At 36.2% G+C, this 23,684-nt stretch overlaps 1 pseudogene across 1 annotated transcript; it reads right to left on the bottom strand.

The window, feature by feature from the left end:
- Positions 1-5,453: 5,453 nt before the first annotated feature.
- LOC149549567 (pentatricopeptide repeat-containing protein At1g11290, chloroplastic pseudogene) lies at positions 5,454-7,874 on the bottom strand (annotated as a pseudogene). The gene has a single exon (XR_016354114.1). The product of XR_016354114.1 is annotated as a pentatricopeptide repeat-containing protein At1g11290, chloroplastic pseudogene (transcript).
- Positions 7,875-23,684: the final 15,810 nt, after the last annotated feature.

Raw genomic sequence — 23,684 nt, 5'->3', positions numbered from 1 at the left:
ATTGATAATTGTTATAATTTAGAAATTATATCATTTATTTTTATTATTAATATTTTTTATTTAAACAATTTATCATTTAGTTTAAATACATTTAAAACTTAAATATATATTTTAATATTAAATTAATAATTATATTTTATATCAAATAACCATACTAAAGAAATAACCACAAAAAGGAAATAATTTGATTCTAAAAGTTATATAAATTATTTTTTTTATTTTTTTTTTAAAAATTATCTGTAAACGGCCTTGGCCATGATTAAGATATATAAATTATTATTAAGTTTTTATAAACTATGTATTAAAATTAAATAGTTACATTTTATTTCTTATTTATTACATTATATTTATTCATCAACATCAAATTCATATGTATTACATCTATTTATTATTTACAAATGTACATATTAAATTATATAGATATTATTTCATAATTAAAAATTACTTAATTTTATGAAAATTTTGGAAATACAAAATATTAAATAGTAAACCCTTTTTAATTGTGTAAAATTAAACAATTAGTTTTACTTATAAAATAATTTTATATTTCAATACATTTCATTTTTCTTATAGAAATGTGACTTTTAATATAAAAATTAAATTCTTAGTTTCATTAATTAAAATATAATATATTTTAATTTTTTATTATAACCATGATTTTATTTTGACTATTTGTTTTATTAAGAAAAATAATTATATTTAATTCTCTCTCACACACACACCCAACTTATGTTGGTACCACTCTATCTTACTGTTTTATCTCTCTTCCTCTTCCTCCTCTATATTATCTATCCTTTTTTTTCCTCTACATATATGTTTATGTTGTTATTGTTGTATACTGCTATTTATCTCTATCTATATCTCTATCCTAGTCTTTGTCCAGTGCTAATGATTAAAAATAGTGTGAGTTCCATTTGATAATCAAGATGAGAATAATACATAGTTGGGGTAGTTATTCCAACTAGTTATGGTTCTTTAGTAGCATACATGGTATGCTTAAACATATAATGTGATAGTCCAAATGCTTCATCACTTCTTCAAGTTCTATAATTCAAATATTGGTATGGATATCTTTCCTCATTGCACATAATTTAAGTTGTCAATGTAGAAGGTGCAAATTTGTCTAAAGCATATGTATTGATCATAATATGATATTAAGTACTTAGTGCCATATTGGAGACTTTGGCCTCTTATTCTTGGACTTAAATACCCAAAGATTTAATAATATAGCACAAGAACTTAACAACAAAATATGAGCCATCCTATCAAATCACAAGCGCATTTCTAGGATGAGAATTTAACAACAAAATATGAGCAATCCTATCAAATCACAAGTGCATTTCTAAGCAAAAATTAATGCATTCACAATGTTAATTTAGATTCTCACTCATCTACACCTCTACAACCATTATGCGTTAGGCAAGAACTATGACGCTTTGCGTCTCTTGTTCCATACAAAATCCAGAGACCTTTTTTTTGGCTCTAGGATTCAATTTTTTTCCTAAGTGTTATATATATAATTTGAATACATTTTTTTTTTCTAAGTATTATAATCTTCTAATATAGAACTTGCCAAAGGGGGCATATTTTGAGACCTATATTAAATCTTTTTTGAAGTATAGAATTAATACCATCATCTCTATTAGACCAAGGGAAAACGTTACCACGAATTAATTTTACTTTCCTGTTGGATTTAAAACATGGAATTATAACGCATTGTGGGTACAATAATGTAGGATTAATTTCCATTCAAAATAAATATGAAAGAAGCAAGACTAGATTTTTGTGATTTGAATTTAAATTGCTTATTTATCTACCACCATTTTATCTAAATAACATAATATCATTTATTTACTTATTTGTTATTTGCACTTGAAAATCACAAAATTTAACATCATCATTCTATCTTAACTTGATATTCATTTCTATAACTGAAAGGAAATTACGAAAATCTCATAAGAACGATATCACTCAAACACTATCTTATTGACAACCTGATTCAAAGCCTCCGCCGAGAAAGAACTAGGAAGAAAACCCGGCGTTGTTGCCATTATAGCAAAAAAAATTTAATACAATTTACATACGATTCCAATCCCAAAATTACAACAATCAAATTAAATTTCTTTCATGGCCCTTAACAAGAGACCCATTTCATTTTATGTAATACATTGTTGAAGTCGTGGAGGGAACGAAAATTGACCATGTGACAAAACAACATAACAAGAAAACTAAATCAGACATTCATATCCATACTAGGATTTCACAACAAGATTCAACATTGAATCAAAACTAGGGAAAGGTGGATTTTTCCAATAGGAGATGTCAGACACAACACCGAAATAGGTGCCCAATCGGGGCTATAACTCAAGAACTTTCGTTCTTCCATTCTTACATGTCAAAACTCATACGTGGTTTGTGCTGATAGGTAGAGGCCCATAACACCCTACCCTCTCTCCCTCTTCTCGTCTTAAGAAGAGACTCTACACTATTGGAGTCCAACTGAATACCTTTCCCAAAATTGGCCACTTCTACCCTATCCAAGAGTGAGTAATGCCAAAACACCCATACAAGAAAACTTTGAAATTCAAGCAAAACATGAAAGAAAAATATTCAAGAAAACATGGTTTCAATCCTTCCCAAGCATACCCAACATACATACAAGCATACCAATAAACAACACAATAGCATAAGCATGAACCAAGCATGAAACATCATGAGAAACATGAACAACATGAACAAGGAGATGAAGAACTCCTACCTTCACAAAGAGGTTATGGTAATATGAACAAATTGAGAAAAGCTTTTCCTTCCTTGCCTTCAATCTTCCAAGACTCCTCTCTAAAAGTAGAGATTGGGTAACAACCAAAACTACTCCAAAAAGGGCCTCTAAATAAGATCGAAACTCAACCATCAAAAAGGGCAATAACTTCTCCCACTCACCTAAAAAAATCTAGAAGTTTCTAACTCAACCAAACCTAAGGTTAACCTCTAAGTGGAGTTGTGGTTATTCAACTCATGGTAACAACTTTCAATTTTCACACTAAGGAAAAAATAGACTTCAAGCAATCACTCTTCACCTCAACTCTTCATTGTTCAACCTTCTGCTTAAGTTCGCCAATCAATAGAATCAACAATTGCTCCAACCTTTTCAAGTCTATTAACCTCTTTAGGTTAATCCTTGTGCCTCCTTAAACAGGTAGCTTGATCTTTTACCGCTTAAACACCACCGTTGATCTTAGGTTTAGGTCAGATTCATCGAATCCTTCCACCATTTCGTTTCCTCCTTTCTCTTTTAGAAACTTCTCAAAACTTCTCTTTGAATCCATGCCTAGAAACACTCAAATATGGTTTCTCTTGCATTACATGTTCCAACTCATCAATCCTTATCTTCAACACGTTTTAAATGTTTCAAGAATTTAACTCTATTGACCAGGGATCTCAATTCCTTCACAAAATAACAAATGCTAACACTCAGCCAAAACTATGTTCCTCAACCTTGATCATCACTAGATAACTCGATCATCACTATCTTTCTTGCTCGGCTTATACTATCTTTGCTTGGTCTTTTACTGGCTCTCGGTCCAACTTTTATGATACTCTATCTTTACTGGTGCTCGATCAACACTACATTTGTTCGACTTCTACTATTCACTCAGTCAACACTAGCACAGCTCGACTTCACCTATAAGTTCATTAATCTTCTGCTTTGAAGCTTGGTTAAGCCTATATATTTGGTTTTTCAATGATCGTCTCTTTTAGGCTTCAACTCAACTATCTTCTCCACTTAGTGTTATAATTAAACAACACATTATCTTGTCAAAGTCCAACTGACCAAGTGCTCATTGTAATTCCACATAACTCAACTTTTCCACTAAGTCTTCTTGTTATCTCATCTTCTCAAATCCTCTTTATCAATCATCTTGATATGACACTCTACTCATATAGCAACTATCTCACCAATAACATTTGACATCAATAATGACAACATAACAATTTTTCCAATTATAGTTTCCAATAACAAAGTAAGGGATTGAATGTAAGGTTGTATGAAGAACTATAATACAGAAAGTATTCTATGTTTGCTCTATTTGCTGCTTTGCCATTATTTCCTAACATTTGAGTGCAGAATTTATTGAACTTGCCAGATTTTAGGTGACCCGTTTGATTCTTTCTTCTTCACTGACATTGGAGTTTTATCTAAGCTCACATTTGGATCTCTTAGGCCCCGTTTGGTTGCTGGAAGATGAGGGCCAAAATTGGGTTATCAGGGGTAAAACCAAGTTTTGCAAAAAAAAATGGGCGTTTGGTTGGTTAAAATTATAACCTGGTTTTCAATTTCATCTTCCAACTTTGGTCAAAAATTGGAAGATGTTTCTTCCAATAAAAAGGTGGAATTCGAAATTAAAACCAGGTTTTGAATTTTATGACAGTTTTTTTAATAATATTGTGGGGTCCACGGTATATTCATCTTCCGTGTCAACCAAACGGTTGACTTTCCAAACCACAAAACCAGGTTTTCGAAAACCTGGTTATAAGATAACCTGGTTATGCCACAAATTGATCTTCCCCAACCAAACGAGGCCTTAGGGTGCTCAATCTCTCTCTCATGAATTTCCCCTCTTTCTTCTTCAATTTATTTTTTATCTGTTTTTGGCTTCTAAAACTTTCTCTTCCGAAGGAATGTAATTAGTGTGATTTTTGTCCAAGCTAAAAATCATTTTTTTGCGCTTTTTTAAAAAATAACCAATGTTGGTCTCCAAAAGATTGAGAAAATGACTGTCGTTGCTCCTCCTTGCCTTCGGTACTCCAACATTTTTTCCCCTCACCTTGTGCGGCAAATTATGTTAATTTCAATAATTTTGCTATCAGTCGGCTTCATATATACCATTCTGCTTCAACAAAGCTGCATTTGAAGAATAGTTTCCATGCCTCATGAGCATGTTTATTACGGACATATCGTGCAACAATCACACTCCATGAGAGAGAATTTAACGAAACATATTCCGACTCATACACTACACAGACAAAAGGGTTTCACCCAAAACTCTGGTACCAAATATACACTACATGGTTTCGAGTGGAACCTTTTCGCCTGAAACCTTTTTGGCTGAAATGCTTTGTAACAGAATCTACTTAGTTGGCCAAAATGTGACACAGATTTGTCCTTTACCCCACCACCTCTGATTTTGATAAGAAGGATAATGAGATGTTCTGAATGGTTGCCTTCTTGAGACAACCTGGTACATTGGACGTCTGTATCTCATTGTTTCAAGAACTCTATACTATGGTTCCAAACATCACTGGTAGAAAATTAGTATTACTTTTCACTGTTCCGTGAAGAGCTAATGGAGTTACTTAGCGGATGGATTAAACATTAAACCTTTGACCCACCAACTATATAAGAAGCCATTAGTAAGACAGAGAACACGAAGCTCATCGCTCGAAGAGATAAATTTCCATCAACGACCTTCTAACATTAGACAGAGAAAAAGCAATTCCATAAAGATTCAAATCAGACCAAAAAGTCATCATAAAAATGAATGGCCTCTTAAATGTGCTAAGGATTGAGTTTCTTCAGACTACAGGTGCAATATCTTCCATACGGAATTCATGGACGGTATTGTCTACTTCAATTGAGCTACATCCCGGTGTTCTTGTCAAATCCATTCCTCTCATCATTACTCTCATTTTTGCCACATCATCCCATCTCCCTGCAGCAGCATATATGTTTGATAATAGGACATAATATCCAGAATTTGAGGGATTTAAACCAAACAGACGTTTTGCTACCCTTTCTCCTAATGCTACGTTACGGTGAATTCGGCAGGCACCAAGCAATGCTCCCCATATATTGGAATCAGGCTCCATTGGCATCTTCAGAACAAAATCCTCTGCCTCCTCCAGATTTCCAGCTCGGCCAAGTAGGTCTACCATACAGGCATAGTGCTCAGCCTTCGGAGAGATATGATAATCTCGACTCATGCTATTGAAGTAGTGCCAACCTTCATCCACAAGGCCGGCATGGCTGCAAGCTGATAGAACCGAAACAAAAGTGGCGTGGTTCGGTTGAATGGACATCTGCTGCATGCGAGTGAAAACATCAAGGGCATCCTTTCCATGACCATGGATTCCACACACTGCAATCATTGCACTCCATGAGACAACATCTTTTGAAGACAATCTATCAAACAAGTGGCGCGCAATTTCTATACTCCCACATTTTCCATACATGTCTATTAGGCCAGTTTCAACAAAAACATCTAATTGCAGCCCACTTGTAATTATATACTTGTGCAAACACTTTCCTTGTTGCAAGGCACCCATTTGAGCACATGCTTGCAGAAGACTCACAATGGTCACCGAATCTGGTATTATTTTAACCACCTGCATTTGACTGAAAAGTTTCAATGCCTCATGACCATGTTTATTACGAACATATCCTGCAATCATCACACTCCATGAGACAACATCCCTTGTAGAGTTCATGGAAAACATTTTGCAAGCATTGTCCATATTCCCACATTTGGCATACATGTCTAGCAGTCGAGTTTCAACAGAAACATTCGATTCAAACCCATTTTTAATTATGTACCCATGCATCCCCTGCCCTAGCTGCAAAAATCCCAAGTTAATACATGCAAGGAGCACACTCACCATGGTGACAAAGTTGGGTTTTATGTCTGTAAATAGCATTTGATTAAAGAGATCCAATGGTTTACTGTCATCTCCATTATTCGCGTACCCAGCAACCATAGTGCTCCATGAGATCACATCTCTATTGCACATTTTGTCAAACACCTGCCATGCAAATCCCATCTCCCCACAGTTTGCATACATGTCTAGCAAGGAATTCATTACGGAAACATCCGACTCAAACCCACCCTTGAATATAAAACCATGAAGAAACTTGCCTTGTTGCAGAGCTCCCAATTGTGTGCATGCTGACATCACACTTATCAAAACAATTGAATCCGGCCTCTGTGTCTCCAGTTGCATTTCATGGAAGAGAATCAAAGCCTCATTAAGGCACTTATTCTGTGCATACCCAGCAATAATGGTAGTCCATGAGACAACATCTCTTTCAGACACTATGTCAAACACCTTCCGAGCATCCTCTAATCGGTTACATTTGATGTACATATCCACAAGCGAAGCTACGACATAAACGTTTGACTGGAATCGAGCTTTGAGTATGCGAGAATGGATTTGCTTGCCCTCTTGCAAAGCAGAGAGGCCGCCACACGCCTTTAGAGCGAAGGGAAAGGCGAAATTATCTAGCTGAATTCCACTCAAATCCATTTGTCGAATAAGAGAGAGAGCATCCTCAAAAAACCCATTCTTGGCATACTCTCTTATTGTTGTAGTCCATGAAAAGGTTTTTGGCTTGCACATTTTGTCAAACATTTGTCGACTATTCTCCACATAACCTAACACACCATACACATCGACAAGTTTAGTGTCTGAAAAATTCTTGCCGTGAAGCCCTGCCGTGAGGATTTGGGTATGGATTTGGTTTAAAGTTTGGATATTAGTACAAGAATACAACATTGAAGCATACAATTTGATGTTGGCCATACCATCTGGTTGAGTAGACTTGCTTCGCGTATAAGAGTTGGATGACTGTGATTTCCATTGCAGTTCATGATTAGATTTTAAAACAGTTTCTCGAAAAAAAAAAGTGCAGATTAGCATAACTATGACAGCAGTGTAAAACCCAACTCAAATATCGCGTTGTTTATGTAAGCTCTGTACTCTTGTTTTCCCATTGTCATTCTAAGTTTCAACTAATTCTTCCTCTAGCATGGACGAAGTCAACTGCCTTCTCGTAATGTTGACGAAACTGCTGTAATGTTTAGTCTCTGATCATTAGTATGCAGATTTGATCTTTTTGTTAATTAAGACAGGTGTAAAAATATATTAAATGAGAGAAAGGGAAAATAATACTAGCACTTGTACCTATGAGAGGTTCAAGGGAAAAGCCGATAGCATAATTTTAGAAAATTATCATTGTATGAAATTGCATAGTAAAGGGTTAAACATAATTTTCGTGATGATATATTATATTATTTATCAAAAAAGTATGATGTTGAGTGTGGTCCAATAGTGCATAACAACAATGGTATTTTAGAAGGAGAAGAGTAGTATACAATAAAATTGGAAATTGTTATTTGAAGCACGCATAATGATTGATACAATTATATATCAAGAAATGTATGTGTGGACCTAAATAGTAGTTAATAAAATATTTGTAAACTGACATTTGAAACATTCATGATATTTGATAGAAGCATTTTTTGTAAGTAAAAGTAAGTTTGCCAAATTTGACAGTACAATGTATTTGTATGAGTATTACTTGTATGATATCCCTTAAATTTGCGTAGTGCATTTATATCATCAATATGACAAGTCAATCTGATTTTTTTCGTGTCTTTCCAACATATAGTGAACCTGTAAAAAAGTAGTAGACAAAAATATCGGCAAATAAATGGAATACTTAGATAAGGTATTTGAAAAAAAAAAAGGAAATGTGTATAGAAGGGAGGGAGTGTATACAAATAAGTACCTTGTCAAAGTGAGAGCAAGGACAATCGAGCTTCTTCTTTCTTTCTAATAATATTGTAGGAGTTTTTGTTCATTTTGGAAAAGCGCTCAAATGAGAAGGCAGGTTCAATTCAAAGGCCTTGTAGGGATTTGACCCTTGATATGGCTATAAAGGTGAGGCCTTGTCTTTCAGTTTTACCTATATCAATTGTGGCCCATTCTAAAGTTAGGCCTTGTGATTTGTGTATAGTGATAGCCCAGGCAGTGGTTAGTGGTAGTTGGGTACAATTGCCTCAAGTAATTGGATGGATTGGTATGGTTTTTGGGTTGTTGACATCCCATGGAGGCCCATTGTAGCTATCAAATGTGACAGGAGCATATGTTGGCAACTGAGGAGGCTTAGAGGATGGGGCATATACAATGTCCTTAACTTCACCAAGGGATCCATTGATAGGACCACCTTGTATCCATAAGTTTGCAGTAAGCATGAAACGTTGGAATTTACATATGAGTACTTCTTGTGAGAGTTGGTCATCTGTATATGTTTTAGCATTATTACATTGAGTATTTATAGCTACACAGAGTGCACTAGGTGCATTTAGTTGTTTGAGTTTTTGTTTATTATGTATAGCAACTAGTTCATTTGTGGCAAACAAATGTATTGCTTGGTTGAAGTCCGCTTGCTCAATTGGTGGAAGGTGTGTGTTCATGCACGTCATTAGTAATTTCCAGTCATCCTCGAATGGTTTAGCATTGCGCATGTTTTGTAGTGTATGATGAAACTTTATTTGTGTTGGGTCACCACTTTCTTGTCTAAATATTGTTTGTAATGTTACAATGATATTAAACTTGAGCCAAAGATTTTGAGCTATTGTCTGTGCTACATAAATAGGTTTGTCCATAACAGGAGGAAGCTGTGCAAAATCACCACTTAGAATTATAGATAGACCCCCAAAAGGAATGTGTTGTCGGTGGGGGAATGCCTCATGTAACCTCGAATCAATTTTAAGTCACAATTTTAGGCCTATGAAACTCATCTCATCAATCAAAATATATTTGATATTTTTCATTTCTTCCTGGTAAATTGTTACTGTCTATCCTTGTAGTGGTTTCATTTCTCTAATTGGTATCTTAAGGGTTGTGCATGTATAGTTGTTGCATGTATATTAAATGCAGCTATTCTAGTTGGTGCAAGAACAAGGAATAGGAGAGAAGCCATGTGGGGATTTATTTTGAAGAGACGTGTGTATGCAATTGATTAGATATGACTTTCATGTTCTTGTTGTTCCTTGCAAGAGCATGTACAAAGGTTCAATATGATTATTCGCAATGGAATGGTCTAAAATTAGTTGAAGGGCCAATTGTTGTTTAGGTGACAACTCGTAGTGGCAATTGTACTCATGTTTTGGTGGTTGATTAGCTTGTTTAGATATCTTAGTTCTATGAACAAATTGGTTTGCATCTTCATGCAATTGTGAAGGAACATCGTGATCGTCCCAGTTGTGGTTCTTGTCAAAATCACGTTTACCCAACAAGTCAAGTTCATTAAAGTTGAAATTATTGGAATGAGCCATATTTGAAATAAGTTCCCACTCATGCAATTAGGGTGGGTCTTGTAGAGATGGCTCATCCTCACTTTCGATATCTTCTCCCAAGTCATTTTCAGTTTGTTCTTTGCGATCAATATGCCAAACATTGTATTTCTACAATGACATGGCCTTCTAATGAGAAATGATTTCTTCTTTTGAATAACCTATATCTGTTGTGAGTGAACAAAAATGTTTGTACAAAAGAAGCTCACTCCAACAAAATAGGTCAAAATTGTCAGAGTCTTCAAGTGGAACCATATAAAATTTTGGGTAGACTTGAACAATTGCTATGTCATCTCTATGATGCCATTTGCACCCTTTATGATTGGTTGAATATGTATATGATCTAGCAGACTCAATGAGTGAAATTTGCTCTAAATGTGTTGGGCATTGTATGTAGGCTTGTATATAGGTAGATTGTATCTCATGTCCATCTGCAGTTGGTTTAATGTGATGAAATATTTTTTTTCCAACATTAAGCAATATGAAATGTTGGTTGTAGATGACAAGAGGAAGTTTTGTGGCATGTGGCATGTTTCTTGTGCACTGATATTGCACTCTAAAACAATTTCGGCCATGAATTTTTGGTATGCTTTGATAGCATTATCTAGTTCGTTAGAATCTAAACATATCCTTGACAACATATTTACACAACTCTCAGATTTCTTCTCTACTTTAGAAGCGTATTTGGCGATGTATTTGAAAACAAGAAGTCCGCAATATGACTAGTTGACAATCAATGTTTGCCCTCCAAATAGAGAGCATTTATGGATTATGTATGTTAACCCTATCATCATTGTGTGCAGGCACATATTACTTGCGACCTAAATCATCACATATCAATTCTAACTCATCACATTCTTTCCAAGGCGCTTTATACCTACAGTCTAGTTTGTGCCTTTTTTTCGTAGGCAAGTCCATTCAGTGCATTTGGTGTGTTGTTGTACACGATTAACCAATTCCTCATAGTAAACATGTGGATTAGTTGCATTTATTGCATGTGTGTTGTTCAAGCACGGATTGTTAGTTGGGGCCCTATGAATAACATTTTCAAGATCACATTTGCCTCAAGGCTTCCAAGTAGTGACATATTGGTCGAAAAATTCTTTGGTCTTTTTTACTTCATTTGGATTACCCCAATCCAATGTATCCATATTGGGTGCATTTTTTTAGCCAAATAAACCCATCAATGTGGGCAGACTCACGATTTTTCCACTCATATCGGTACCAATAATTGATTTCTCCCATTAGTTTCTTGATGACCTCTTCACAAAAGATTGTAAATCATTGATGTAGGTATAATGTTGTTGAATGGGGGTTCTTAATGACATTATGTATGCAATGTTTGTTGTTTAGGTCAGTAAATGCTATGTTTGGAGATAAGATTGCATGTAGATCAAGCCATTTGGTGTCAGTTGCACTTAAAGTGAAGAACAATGTGGGAGTACCTATTTGGGTAATAAGATCTATTAGATTTGTGCAGTGTTTATTCTAGTATGAGCATGTACATCACAAGGTGGATCCAAAATGCATTAGTTCTTCAGCGAATTGACAATTAGGAAGGTTTGTTAAGTGGGACCAAAGATTTTCTATAGTGGTAGGTATATTATCATTGATTTTGCATTTAATAAACACTGACGCTAGAGCTTGGCTATGATGGCGCATCATAAGGTTAAGGAGGAAGTATGTAAACTGTGGGTGTTGACCAAACTTGTTGTCATGATATTGCATAAGGTGCAAAGCATATTCATGCAATTGAACATCTCTTGCTCATGGTTGCATGGGTTGTGCTATTCCATTTGGGAATAGAGTTGGAAATGCCATGTCAAACAATCCCTTAGTGGTGTACTCATTAATTGGTGTCAAACTAATGTGGGGCCAATCAACTTTGGTGTTAGGTTCATGGTCGAGGTGCAATGATTCCTTAATGATTTGTAGCTCGTGTTGTTTGTTTGGTAGACTTACCATAAATGAAGTAGAATTTAGTATGTTTTGTTCCTGGTCAATTGGTACACGTTCAAGGTCATTGTTGGTTGAATGTGGCTCTTCATGTTCGCTATGTAATGAGCGAAGCATTTCAGAGACGTTAGTAATAGTTGTAGACACCCAAAATTTGGCAAAGACTTAAATTATGCAATCCTGATCAATCAGGAACGAATTAAAGAGAAAATCAAAAGGAGCATAACAAAATTTTAAATCAAAAATCACATCAGGTCATTAATCACCTTTTAAATCAACAAGACCTAAATCAACTTTAAAAGAGGAAGAAAACAGTTCAAATTCATAAATAAAAATGTAAAAAGGGAGGAAGAAAAAGACAAAGTGTTGAAAATAAATCATTTAGTAAATCAATAAAATCACTTTATCTTCACAAGATGAAAATCCCCCTTTTATCATTTAAAAGAATTTGAAAAATCCTCATATTATCCCAAAACCAAGTTTGTTGGACTCTTCCTCCTGGCCTTTTATGAGATATTTTTGAGTTTCACTTTCACCCCCAATCAAAAGTGAAAATCCTAGTTCTTACCCCAATCCCTTCCAAAATCCTATAAATAGGAGGGAAATCTAAGAGACAAGGTATCCAAGTTTTTATGCATCTACACTATAGACATATTTAGACTCATTGTTTTAGCATTGTCATTATAGCGATTTCATAGCATTTTTAGTACCATTTTATGTCATTTAGCATCATTTTGTATCATTTAACTTCATTTATTGCATATTTAGCTCATGGCATGATCATTTCAAGAGCATTTCTAGGAGTTTCATCACACACATAATCCACATTATAGTCATAGATCTTGCATTCTTCATCGTAGATCTACATTTTTAACAATATCCAATTCTAGAACTATCACTAAAAGGTTGGTTTGAGAGCTATTTTAGCGGTTGTAGTTGTAGAACAAGATTTAGTGTGCAAAGAACATTAACAATAAGAGAAAACATTCACAAACTAAAACTAAATTCACATATAAGTTTAGACAAAGAAAGCAAACAAAAAATGCAAACCTCAAAAGAGAAGACACTCCATGCTTTCTTGATTTTGTAGATGTGTCCTTTGATGTGGATGTATGCTCAATTGCTTGCCCAATTGCTTCAATGGTGGAGATGGGTAATGGAAAATTGGTAGCCTTGTGAGCTCTCAATTTGGCATTATAAGGTTAAGATTGATGACTTTGGTTCTCAAAATAGTATGGTAACTTTAGCTCAAGGATTGTGATTAAATGGCTTGGGAGGGGATTCAATTTATAGGCCAAGGGGTAGAGGGATGGAGGGCTAAGATGCAAGGATGGAGAGATGGTTAAGGAGGGCTAAGATGCACTCAAAGGAGAGCACATGGATTGTGCTTGTTTAGCACCAATGGGAAGGTGACACTTGTCACAAGGAGGATGAGTGTGAGAGGATAAGATAAGGGGCTGGTTAAAGGCATGATGAGGGAGATTGAGTATGGAAGAGGGATGTAAGAGTCATGAGTGGGCTTGTAAGAGTCTTTTATGGTTTGTAAGAGCACTCATGGCTTGGTGGTTGGGATATTTTGGAGAGGGGACTTTGATTTGGTTTAGGAAAGTCTTAAACTTGTTCAGGGAATGTGACAACATTAGGGGGTGGATTAGGCTTAGGTTTAGGATTAGATTAAGGATGTTAGAGATGTGCAAGTGGATGGCATTAATGAGGTTGGGTGAGTTAGTGGCTAAGCTAGGTTAGTATGGGTGGATGGGGTGGATTAGGCTAAATGGAGGATTAGGGATAGGTTAGGGGTTTTAAGATTTGAGGATTTTATTTATCAAATAGATTTATTTAATAAGTGGGGATTTTTGGAATTAGATAGGAGAAAAGGATTTAATTGATAAATGATAGGTTATTTGATTTATCAATTAGGACTATAGATGATTAATTAAATTAATCAGCTAGGGGATAACAAAGGATTAATTAAATAAGAATTTAATTAATGATGCCTTTAGAGATAACTAAATAAGATTACTAAGGCGGTGTAATCAAATTTAGGTGTCTACAGTAGTTAGGGAGACATGAGATGTTTGTAGAGATTACTTGTTGCTGGTGATATCTTGAGTCTAGCATAGTTTGTCATTAGTCCATTTTCTTTCTACTTCAAAGTCTCATGAATACACGTTCTTTTATCATCTACAAAATGGCGCTTACCATGGGGCTGAACTAAAAGCCTCTCTACTTTCGAGTTTTTCAATCTAATCCTTCTTTTTTTTAGTATAGATCTGTGTTTTGCTTGCTGTCTTTTGTGCAGATTTGGTCAAATACAGGTTTCACTATGTCCGAGAGGCCTCATGTCAGCAAGAACAACATTCCAAAGTCTTTCCTGAGCATATATGAGCCAAATCTGGGTCTTCTGATGCTTTTGCGCTTCATTTCGACACTTCCAAGCAATATTCTAATGCTTTTGAGCTCCATTTTTACATATTTAATCTTACTATAGCACTTCTACATCATTATGTAATGCATTTGCTTTATTCTATAACGCATCTGCATATTCTTATAGCACTTTTAAAGGGTTCTGTGAATTGTTTATGCATCTCTATAAAGCATCTAAAGAATCTTATAGTGCATTTGATATTCTTATAGCGCATTTGCATGATAAAATAGGGCATTTGCACAATAAAATAGAGCATTTGCACGATAAAACAATGCATTTGCATGATAAAATAGAGCATTTGCACAATAAAATAGAGCATTTGCATGATAAAATAGAGAATTTGCATAATAAAATAGCGCATTTGCATGATAAAATAGTGCATTTGCATGATAAAATAGAGCATCTACATGATAAAATAGAGTATTTGCTTGATAAAATAGCGCATTTCCACGATAAAATAGAGCATTTGCATGATAAAATAGAGCATTTGCACGATAAGATAGAGCATCTACATGATAAAATAGCTCATTTTCATGATAAAATAATGCATCTAATGTTTCCTGTGATGCATATGAGCATTTCTGTAGCGCATTTGACAAAAGTTGCAGTTTTCTATGTCTCACTTCTAGATCTGAATATTTTTTTTGCTTATAGGTCTCTTCTGCATCAACAAACAAGCCTTCAAGTTGTAGACAACGCGCAACAGGAATGAAAAACCTCATAAATGCACCTAGCCATTGCTAGCTTTGAATCAGATAGGTGGACCACTGCTCTTGTTGATTAAAAGTGTGGCATTTCTGAGCTTTCAAACATAGTTTAATTAGATTGTTCAAACTTGTTGATTTGATAAAGAAGTAGGCCTATGATCTCAACTCTTTTGAGTTGATCAAAATGCCTAACTTTCTGTAAAGATCACTTACAATTGAACAAGGAAAAGAACCCACGGATAGTCTAATTAGGAGCCCCTATGTTTTCTGTAGTTTAAGGGCTGGAAATAAATCTTTTGTGTTTGACATGTTTGGGGAGCCAAAGCGGTAGGGATATGCTCTCACTCTCTTGAGTGATCAGATTCCTAGACTTGTCTATTGACTTCCATTTCTAATTTTTCACTAGGCAGAATAATCTTACCATAGAAGGGCTACCTCCCAAGTTGCCTTAGTAAGGCCAGTGAGAGGGATTGCCCCCAATCTTGCATTCCTAATTGAATGCAAGCCACCCATGTTTGGCGCATAGCCTTCCTCTATTAGTCCTACAAGGGATTCCACCAAACCTCCTTAAAAAAAGTGGGAAGCTCTCTGTTACAGGAGAGGAAAATCTGAACACAGTTGGAACACTAAGACCTACTAGTCACCAACCTTAGATAACCTTGCTAGGAAGCCATCTTTTTCATTTTCTAGGTGCGTGTGATTTTTCATTTTGTTTTGATCTCACTGCTATTGTGCTTGAGTGCTTTCAAACTTAATAATGAACACCAGTGTCAATCAAAAGCTTTCCAAAAAGACAAACCTCAAACTGGCATTGACGAATCAAGTGTAAAAAAAAGACATTGCTAAACAATCCTTGAAACAGTGCATTTGATTAACAAAAAAGTGCTTTTGAACATTCCTGTAACACTTCTAATTGCTATTATGATGCATATGCCTATGAAATAGCACATCTGAGACTTAAAACCACGTATTTGATTCATAGAATAGTACATTTGAGCATTGAAATAGCGTATATGAGCAACAAAACAACACATTTGATTACTAAAATAGCGCATCTGAACATTCTTGTAATGCACCTGAGAAAAAACACAAAATAGAGGCTATCTACAAACATGATACTTGCAAAAAAACTATAAATTTGGATACCCTTTTATGTGCTAACATTTTGCAAAGACTAAAAATTTTCGTATCTAACCAAAAACATGTTTTGAAAATAAGCAAAACTACATCATCATCAACCCAACAATCACCATTACCTTACTTTGTACATCAAGCCGAGAACATTTAGAGACACACATATGTTCCTAACTTCACAAAAGTGGACCTCATCCTATCAACATCAACAATCACCTTATGCAAATTATCTTGTTGCTATAAACCAATCATGGTCAATAGAAACTTTCACTTCTTGAAAAATGCTTAAACACTAAAAGGATCCTACTCACTTTTCCTGCCACCGCACAAAACAAGTGTACCAACAAAACCAAAATGGTCACCCATATGAGTAAGTGCCAGAATAGCAAGTAAAACTACCAAATGCACATAACCTTTAAACCTCTAAAAATATGCTACAGCAACGGATTGCACGCAGAATGAAGTTACTCCCGAGTCACCCTTATTTGATCAAAATTTAGAATCCCTAGCCATAATGGGCTCATTTCACGTATGGGATGACAGAAGTGTTGAATCTAAGATCATGGATTTTCAGCAAAATCCCAAACTTGTTGACATCATGGACAAGATTCTAGAAAAACATAAAGAACGATACATACTCGCATTAGCACAACAAGGTCAAAACTACCATCTGATTTTGATGTGACTAATTTGAAACAAGATCAAGAAGAATCACCCTTAGATGTGGTCACACAAAAAGTGCAAGACCTACAATTAGAAATGGAAAAAATGAAGAGAGGAAAAGCACAACCCGTGAAGTTTAGCCTTGAAAAAGTATGTCCCCTACCATTTGACAAAAACATTACCTTCACACCTTTTCCTCCAAATGTGCAGATACCAAAGTATGACAAATATTTCGGCACGTCAGATCCACAAGATCACTTGAGGCAATTTTACATGCTAAGTATGAAGTTTGTCCATGACACAATGTACTTGATGCATCTATTTCCTAGGAGCCTTGGGGGGCAAGGCATGGAGTGGTTTTCCAAATTATCCTCCAATATTAAAACTTTCGACCAATTGACCTCCATTTTCATCACCCAATACTCTTACAACATTGAAAGAGAGGTTACAATGATCGATCTATGCAACACAAAATAACACCTAGAAGAATCCTTCAAGACCTTCTTACAACGGTGGAGGCACATGTTTGCTAAGTACCATAGAGACATACTAGATAAGGAAAAGATAGATATTTTTACCAATAGTCTCTCCAAACCGATGAATTATTGGCTCCAACTTCAAGAGCCTAAAGATTTTAAGACCACTTTAGAAAACACAACCAAGGTAGAAGAAACCTTGGTAAACAATGACATAATCAAAGTATCTAAAGATGGTAAAGGCTTCTCCAACCACTCCACACACACACACACAACTCCTTTGATTGGTCCAAGGAAAAACATAAATCATGGTGCAGAAAAAATAACAAAAATTTCACAAATGAGGGGGTAGTTGAAGCTAATCATGTCAAAATGCACACTCAACCACGTTTAAATCAACTGGGTCCCAATGTCGCACCCCAACAAAACAATACCGGCCTATTTTATCGACGTAGCACAAAGACCCCCTCAACATCCAACTAGCAAGTCACTTACAATCAAGCTCCTCCACCACGAAGATATTAGTCTTCTGATATACCTAAGGAGTATACACCCATCGAGGTGTCCTATGAGAATGCTTTACAAACACTCTTGGCTGACGACCTCATCGTATTACCTGAGGCTAAACCATATGAACCCCAAGTTAAGCCAAAATGGTGGAACGAGAAACACACTTGTGCCTATCATTGCAACCGGGGGCATCTAATGAACAATTGCCTTGCCCTTAAGGGAATCATTCAAAAATTAATAAATGATGGAACCATTGAAGTAAATAATCTTAGTAATAATGAAGATCATACACCCTTTAAGAACCCCTTCATGAGTCATGAAAAGGGGGAGTCCTCCAAGGTTAATCAAAATGTACCTTCGCAAACTAAGGTTAATTATGCGCACCATTATGATAATACCATTAGCATGATTTCTAGATTTGACGACACTGTAAATGTCATCATAATCAAAGATAAAAATAAAAAATAGTCCTCAAATTCTATCACCCAAGGTCAAGCCTCCAAAATTACCCTACCAGGACTAGCGACAAATCCTGACCGAGCAACTCCAAATTCCTTTGTGCCCAAATATGACTTGGTTAACCAATTGCTTAAGACTCTGGCCCACATCTCCATTTTTGAACTACTGCAAATCTCCCTAAAGCAAAAAGAGATACTCACTAAAGCCTTAGTGCCGAATGACCTAGATGTGAGTAGATTCCAAAACATGGTTATAAATTTAGTCACTCCTCATTGCATATCATTTTCAGTGCAAGATGACATGTCTGTCAGACAGCCACAAAATTCTCCTTTGCAGATAGAAGTATTCATCCATAGGAACTGAGTTAAAAGGGCATTGGTCAATGGTGGGGCTATTCTAAATATCTGCACTCTCAATTTAGTGAAAGCCCTTGGGTATGCAGAGGATGCTATTGACCCAAGAAAAAAGATCACCATAAAGGCCTATGATGATGAAGAAAGGTCCTCCAAAGGCATGGTCATATTACCAATCAAAGTAGGGCCAGTCGTGAAAGAAACCATCTATCAGGTCTTAGATTTTCAATTAACTTACAACATTCTACTGGGAAGACCACGGATCCATGACATGCAAGCCATTCCCTCCACCTACCACCAATGCCTCAATTTTCCATACATGGGCCAAGAGATAACCATACCCAGAGATCAGCATTTTGCACAGTATTTGTAACTCACTTGTCCCTCATGACAAAGAAGAAGTTGATACACCAATAGATGCCAATAGTCAGCCCACAGTTATAGGCACTTCACACTCAACTAACCAAACAAGCAACCACTTATTGACATCAGCTAAGGGTAAAGAGAAAGTGCTTTGTTTGGTTCCTTCCGTTCCTTCACCACCATCATCATCAAGAGATCCCAAACAACTACACTATGGAGAAATGGATAAATTAATGAAGGAATTTGATAGAAAATGTAAGTTGCGTCGCAAAGGGGTAGGTGAGTACTCAGTCTCCCTATTTGATCCCCCACTTTCTCTAAGGTCTCATGGAAAATTGACTTCCACTAAACCATATCATGCACATTTTTTCAAGGCAAGTGGCACACCTCCAAACTTAATGGAAGACATTAGTCAAAAAAAAATTTACATCTCCTCCCACCTACATGGGAAAGGCTTTGATCTAATGAAAAAGATGGGATACATGGGAGATGGTCCCTTAGAGAAAGGGAAAGGAATCATAGAACCTTTGGTGGCACAGCTTAGGTCCAATAAATCTAAAATAGGGGTAGGGTATAACAGACAAGACAAGGCACAAACCTCCTCTACCTTGGTATCGGTACCCAAACCAAAGGATAGTTATACCTCAGTAACTACTGATGACATACATAGGAATTTGGTCCTCTCCAGTTCACATTTCGTAGAACAACCACCCCTAAATACCTCCAATAATGAAGACAATGATGATTCTACTAAGTGAGAATTTGAGTCACTATTTGAGGAATTTCTCCACAACAAAGAATGTGATGTTGTCCACATACCCACCCCTAACAATTTGGCTACACAAAGAACAATTCAAAGTCTAAGAACCACTTCTCCAAGAAACAAAACATATCAAGGCAACTTAGAAGATGATGAACACATTGAAGGATTTCACTTTCAAACTTTATTCCTTGACTTCTTTCCAGTAGAAGTCAAAGATGATTACTAAGAGTATCTCACAAGCTCTACTTTCCCCGACACTCTAGAAGAAGCCCTTGTCATAGATCTAACAGATGCAACATATGAGCCATCTAACAAAATTATGTCTTTAAACCCCGTTGAACCCTTCCCATGCTATGAATTACTTTCCCTAGTCCATCCTAAGCTCATTAACTGGGATACAACTGAACCCTATCACCTCCCTCATTTTGACACTAACTGTGAAGCTTCCATTTACCTTAACATAGTTGAACCATCTCGTCAACAACAAATGGAAGAAGAATATATGGTTGGGTCGAGTATCAATCACCTCACTCACACTAGGATAGGGCAAGTGTACCACAACTTTTGTAACCACCACCAAGTTGTGGCTAATCTTGATAAAAAAAATGGAAACAAATAGAAGTGACGTATCTCAAGGTGAAAACCCAACTATGGCATCCATGGATGGGGTAATTGATACCTTACCTAAACATTCTGAGGAGTGATCTTCTATTTTGATTGAGCCTACAGAACCAGTCAACATCGACACAAAACAAGAATCAAAGGTTATTTATTTATCACAATCTTTGAGTCCAGAAGAAAGGAGGGCATTCACTAACTTCTTCGAAGAAAGATAGATCAACTTTGCATGGTCTTATGCAGACATGCCAGGCTTAGACCCAACCTTAATTCTCCACCATCTTAACATCTCTTCGAAGGTTAAGCCGGTCAAATAGAAACTCAGAAAGATGCATCTGCATATAGCTCTATTAGTGAAAGCAAAATTGGAAAAATTAATCAGTACCAATTTCATCCAGCCCTTAGCATATGCATCATGGATCTCCAACATTGTCCCAATATTAAAGAAGAATGGTAGCATACGCATTTGTGACAACTTCCAGGATTTAAACAAAGCATTCCCTAAAGATGACTTTCCTCTCTCTAATATCGACACCATAGTCAATCTCACAATAGGCCATTCCATGTTTTCCCTTATGGATGGATTTTCAAGATATAATCAAATCAGAATAGCACTAGAAGATCAAGAGAAAATAGCTTTTACTTGTGCATGGGGCACATTTTGTTGGAATGTAATGCCCTTTGGTTTAAAGAACGCTGGGGTAGCCTATCAATGGGCCATGACCACTATTTTCCATTATATGATGCATATCTTCATGGAAGATTATGTGGATGACATTCTTGCCAAATCCCATAGTTAGGAAGAACATCTTCCCATATTGGCCAAATATTCACCCGCCTAGAAGCATTTAAAGTTATGCTCAATCCCAAGAAATGTGCTTTTGGCATCAAATTAGGCAAGCTCCTTGGATATATTGTCTCAACTAAAGGGATAGAAGTTGACCTTGAGAAGGTACAAGCCATAGTTAGTATGCATCCTCCAAAGAACTTGAATCAGTTACACTCCCTTCAAGGTAGGCTTCAATCAGTGTGCTGGTTCATTTCTCAGCTGGTAGAAAAGTGCATACCATTCACACACCTATTACATAAAGACATAAATTTTAAGTGGGATGATCAATGTTAGAAGGCCTTTGAAACACTTAAAACCTACTTGATGAATTCGCCTATGTTGGTACCCCCGGTATTGCATAAGCCATTGCTAATGTATATTTATGTAATAGATAAGTCAATTGGAGCCCCCTTGGCATAAGAAAATGACAAAGGAAAGAACGAGCCATTTACTACATCAATCGTACCTTAGTCAACTATGAGCTTAATTATTCTTTCATTGAAAAGGCTTGCTTGGCCGTAGTTTTTGCCCCCCAAAAACTATGTCATTACCTCCTGACGGACAAAGTTAAGTTCATATCCAAGATTGATCCTCTTAAATACCTTCTTAGCAAGACAACATTAATGGGTAGACTGGCTAAATGGGTAATGATCCTAAGTGAGTTTGACATTGAGTATGTGGATAGGAAGGCAATACAAGGACAGGTCATTGCTGATCAATTAGCAGATGCGCCTATAGAAAGTTCCAATCATATCTTAGTTGACTCCCTTGATATGCACATCATTTAGGCAGATCCAATCACATGGAAATTTTATTTTGATGGTTCCTACACACACCATGGGTCAAGTGTAGGTATTTTGTTCATCACGCCACTTGGTGTTACCATCCCTAAATCATACAAACTGCTCTTCCCTTGCACCAACAACATGGCCAAATATGAAGCTTTGGTCTTGGGTCTCAAGTTGGCTTTGGAATGGAAATTGATAGCTTTAGAAGTTTATGGAGACTCCCAGTTAATCATCAATCAAGTTAATGATACTTATCAAACAAAGGATGAAAAATTGTTGCCTTATAAACATATAGTTGATGCACTCAAGGCATGTTTTGTTCACATTACTTTCAAACAAATTCCTAGAGACAAGAATAGAGCAGCAGATGCTATGGCCACCTTGGCCTCCTTACTTCAACTCTGAGAATAAAATGAGTGGTATGAGTTCCTAGTGGAAGAGGTGGTTCAACTTGCATTTACTCAACCCAATTCTCTTATTGTTTTCCATCTAAACAACCCCGATTCCCTTTGGTATGATCCCATTATCACTTACCTTCATGACAACACCCTTCTATCTGACCTCTCACATAACCAAAAATGAAACTTCATTTACCAAGCCCCCTGTTATGCCTTGGTGGTTGATACGCTATATAGGAAAGGTCTTGACGGTACTTTATTTAGGTGTCTTGAAAAGGATGAGTCCAGAGTCACTCTGCAAGAAGTCCATGTAGGGATTTGCAGGTCACACTCCAGTGGGTTCACATTAGCCAAGAAGATTTTGTGAATGGGCTACTTTTGGCCAACCATGGAAAAGGATTCTATTGATTTTGTTAAAACATGTAAAAAATGCCAAATCCATGGCAACCTTGTTCACACACCAACCCAAGAGCTAAATCCTTTAGCCATGCCATGGCCTTTTTATCAGTGGGATTTTGATTTGATTGGAGCCATCCATCCACCTTCCTTCAATGGGCATAAGTGGATTATCACTGCCATTGAATACTTCACCAAGTGGGTCGAAGCGGCACCACTTGTAGACTTTATGAGAAAATAGATCTTCTCTTTCATTCTTAATCATATCATTTGTCAATTTGGCATACCTCATGCAATTATCATAGATAACACCTTGTATTTTAAAAATCAAATAGTTGAAGAATTATGTGAAAATTTTCACATTATACACCATTCTTAATCTATTTATTATCCCCAAGGCAATAGCCAAGCAGAAGCTACTAACAAAACTATCATCAACATCCTCAAGAAAATAGTCAATGATACTAGAAGGGATTGGCACTTATAGTTAAGCCCCACCCTTTGGCTGTATAGGACAAGTGTTAGGATGCCCACGGGGTGACACCCTTCTTTGTGGTTTATGGTTGTGAGGCTATATTCCCTTTAGAATTTGAGATCCCATCCTTGAGAGTTACACTTCAAGATGTCTTATCAGATAAGGATTATAGAGTGGCCCATCTAGAATAGCTAGATTTGTTAGAGGAACATCAACGTATGGCCCATGACCACCT

The sequence above is a fragment of the Cupressus sempervirens genome, chromosome 7 (genome assembly GCF_028749045.1).
Source record: "Cupressus sempervirens isolate cs-2001-9-10 chromosome 7, ASM2874904v1, whole genome shotgun sequence".
NCBI classification, from domain to species: domain Eukaryota; kingdom Viridiplantae; phylum Streptophyta; class Pinopsida; order Cupressales; family Cupressaceae; genus Cupressus; species Cupressus sempervirens.
Note: the sequence above shows the minus strand (reverse complement) of the source record. Positions and strands in the feature narration are given on the sequence as shown.